This window comes from Pteropus vampyrus, unplaced genomic scaffold (genome assembly GCF_000151845.1).
Source record: "Pteropus vampyrus isolate Shadow unplaced genomic scaffold, Pvam_2.0 Scaffold90, whole genome shotgun sequence".
NCBI lineage: Eukaryota > Metazoa > Chordata > Mammalia > Chiroptera > Pteropodidae > Pteropus > Pteropus vampyrus.
This window is the reverse complement of record NW_011888871.1, coordinates 2,703,836-2,708,038: the sequence shown is the minus strand read 5'-3', so window position 1 is coordinate 2,708,038 and position 4,203 is coordinate 2,703,836.

The following is a 4,203-nucleotide window of genomic DNA, read 5'->3' as shown; positions in this document are numbered from 1 at the left end:
GGCCATCGCTGCTTGCGTTAGGTGTGGGGTGTCGCAGAACAGGCTCCCGGAGCCGAGTGGCTCTCTGTGACTCAAGGCGTTTCTTTTTATTACCGCCTTTGGTGGTTACAGGCCCCAGAGGAAGACAAGACTTGTCTTATGCAGTTTCTTTCTCCCAAAGAAACAAGAATCTCAGTGTAATCCGAGCAAAATTGTGAGTCTCAGCATTGCTCGAGTAGTTAACCCGGAAGCTCCAAGAATTACTACCAGTTTCATCAAACTCAGAATGCAACTGGCACACTTGTTTCAGTGGTGTAAAGTCAGAGGAAGAGTTCTGGCATCACTGTTTCCTTGTGATTAATATTCCCCAAACTTGTCATTAGAACTCGTTGCTTTTATGCCTCTCAAATGACTTTATGAATTCTCAGCTTATTTTGATCATTGTTAAATTAGACATTTGAAATTGTTCCTATAACTTAAAAAAAGGGCGAATTGCTGACAATTCAGTACTTAACCATAGTATGTAATATTCCTATTTGAAAATTTCTAAAACTAAAACATAAGCACAGCAGAAATATTTAGTTTCTTTAAACAGAAAATGGACCTCTACCGTTTGTGTTGGCTTGTTTACCCAGTCTCCATACTTGTTCAATGCCTGCTATGGGATCTGGATCCTTCCTCATGGGGAAACCCAGAGCATATCACTCACCCCGCAAGATGAGAGTGGCAAAGGGAAGTACGGAGAGTTAAACGGGATGCTGGATGTGAAGTGCCTCGCAGGTGCCTGGCCCTACCAAGTACTTTTTTAAGTGCCAGCTGTCAGTATTATTGCTGCTTCTATTTCTCTCAAGCACTGCTAGGCTCTGTGAAGGGAGTATTAGGCATAAAACACACTTCCTGGCCTTGAGTTTGTTAATGCTGTTTTTGACATTGATATTGACTGAGGCTGAGATATTAGAAGTGAAATGTACCTTTACAAAAAGTTTTCAGCTCTTCTATTTCAAATAACGGACAATATGTAACAAACATTCAGTACAAAACTTAATTTTCCATACCAAAAATATTTTTCTGCTTTCACCCAAATAAAATATATTCCTGGTGATACAGTAGGAATGTTCTTTTATTACAAATTTGTTGGAGCTGTTAAGTATGAGTCTAAATTTTGGGGCGGGGGGGTTGTCTAACGAGTCACTTAATGTTGTGTGGAATTGCAGGCAATTAAAGGCAGTTAAAGCCGAGAAGGAAATTGGAAGCTTCCTCATTTTAAAAATATTCCTGGGAATTATGGTTAAAAGCCGTGCGGTAACTATGTTATAGCTGGGGCCCATTAGCCCATATTCCTCTAATGGATTATTTCCTATTTTGTGATTTAACTTCCATTGAGTATAAAATGAGATAAAATTTGATAACTTTTTTATTCTAAGTCTTTCCTGAACACAGAGTCTGTCACTGTTGTTTGGGGGACCTCTGCCCCAAGATTTTCTGTCAGCTTTACTTACGTAAGACAGCATCTCACTTTCCAGTATTGGTAAACCATTTTTACCAGTGTTTTGGCTTTGGTTTACTAGAAGGCTGGGAGTGAATGACTTAAAACCGTAATTTCACTCATTATACAAACTGGTGTCTCTGTTGGGCTACTGGTCCCTTCAGCCCAGTATCTAATTTAGATATTGTTGTCCAGGAATTTCTTTAGTTGAGCATGATAAATGCCTTCCATGGTGTCATCTTCATGGGAACGTATATGTGCCAGTCTCCACTCTCCTTGCATACTCATGTACCCTTGCGTGATACATGAGTTTCCCTAAGCTTCATGAATCGTCTTTGCGTATTTTTGTCTTGAAGCACAAGTTTCCACATTTTGTAAAGGGGTTTGAATTCTGCACTGGCTTCCAAACGTAGGTTTAGTATTTGACTCTGATTTTGGTTGGTAAAATTATATATACATAGTGCTTTTTAAAATTTTTCAAATGATAAGCCCAGTAAAAGTTTGGGATGTCTTAGTGCTGAAGGATCAGAAATCCATTTTAGAAACCTTAAATCCACCTTTTACGATGTCTTTTGCTTTAGTCATCTAATGTCTTAGTACTTTTAGGGCTTAGCACTCTGCATCACCAAGTGGCTCTGTCTTACCTTGGGGGTCTTCTTAGAAAGGAGCTGTTTTATCAGGAATCCTGCTACGGATTCCTGTTTGGCAGTTACGAGATGCCATCAGAAGGAATATTTTTCCTCCAACATCTTATGAAAAATTTGAAACATATAGAAAAGTTGAAAGAATCATGCAGGGAACACATATGCCTACCACTTGGATTCTGTAATCAACATTTTGCTCTATCCGTTTATCATATATATCTTCCCATTATCAGAGGGGATATTTTAACAGGAGTTAATAGGGTTGATTTTGAAGGAGAAGGAAGATGATATACAGGTAGATATAAATTCTTGTTTTGAACTCTATCTCCAGCTGATTCAAGTTATCAGCTGCCCCCAGGTTAGGCTTATTCTAGAAGGGTGGTCTAGAGTAAAGGCTACTTCAGACTCAACTCTAGTATGGATACTATCTTTGTTCTAGAAACTACACTGAATCTGAATTTTTCAAAGCCTCCAATTGTGATAAGAGGGGGCTTTCTATAAGTTAGTTGTGCTTTCTTCTGTTTGTAGCAAAACCTCAGAATTTCAGATTGGATTTTTTATTTTTGTAGCATGAAACTAACCTGTTCATCTATTTTCTGAACACATTCTCTGCATAGTTAAGCATATGCTGAAGACATACTGTTAAGGTTTCCACACCTCTTTCTCAGTGTAAATTGAGGACTTTCATTCAAGGTCTTTTTAAAAATTTTGAGTTCCTGGATCTTTTCTTTTTTTTTTTTTAACCTAAGGACATCACGAATGTTTCTAGAGTAATTGTTTTTTTGTTTTGTTTTTTGTTTCGTTTTTAGTTTTGGTTTATAGATTTCAAGAATTAACACTGAAAATTACCAAAAAAATTTTAAGTAAAAAGTTTCCTTAGATTTCTAATGGAAAAATGAAGAACATAATAGGAACGTAAGGTATTGGCTTTAATCTTGGGCATTTCTACTCGGTAGAGCAGAGGCACAGGTCGGTTAAAGAAAATGTGCTCACGCGAACTTCCTTCCAGTGGGCTCATGTTCTAGTTACAGCATCTTTCAGAGGTCAAAAAGAGGTTGAACTGAACAGTTAAATATATAAAATTGGAAATTCCAAAGCAAATAGTAACTTCCAGAAATTCTGCAGCAGCATCAGTCCAGTCCGTGACCAAATACGGTTCCTTTCTTGTGGGGAGAAGCTATGACTTTGCCTAGAGCCGATGTTGACTTTGGCCGCTGGCGTTTATTTGTGGAGTGTGTTTAAAAGGAGTGGATAAATACACCACTAATGGGAGGTAGATAACCTTTTCTTTTTCTTTGTATCTGTTTTAAAAATTAAGTAAATATTTAAATCAAAGGTTGGACATGTACTCATTTAAAAAGTTACAATTTTGTAATTTAATAATTTTATTATAGAACACAGATTTATAGCAAAAGATTGGTAATAAAATTTCAGTTGCTATCAGGCCTTGTCTTTACTTTGAATTTCCTTATAGTTAAACCTTTCAAAAGATAATGCCTCAGCTGAGGGTGAAGTTTTAGGAAAAGAAATTTTAGGGCGTTTAAGACACTGTTGGTCATATTTATAGTAATGGCTTTGTTCCTTCTATCCATAGAAGGGCAGGATCTTAAAGGAAGTGCTACTGCATTTTAACATAAAAGTTAAAATCATTCTAGCCGCTTTTCCTGGACATTAAGTGACAATAACTATTAACATTTTTACACAACATTTATAATTTTGAAGAGATTCACTTATTCTGATCTTAGACTCAGCTCTTCCTGGGCTGCCAGCCACTACACCCAAACACCCAACCCATGCCCGGGCCATGCTTGTTCTGCTGCCAGTCTCGGTAGCTCTCGAAATGGCCCACTTCTCTTCCCCGGGAAGCCCCCTTCTTGGCCCAGGCCACCATGGCTGGCTCCTTGAACAGAGCAGCAGCTGCTGCTTCCTTATTTTCTTGCCTCAAGTCCCAGCTTCCTCGCTCAGTCTTCTTTCCACGCCTTGTCAGAGGCTTCTTCTAAAAATGCAAATCTAATGGTTTCTTGGTAACTAAAAACCTTCCGTGACTTCCCAAGTAGGATCAGGTCCCACGTCCTTAACAAGGAGAGATGACAA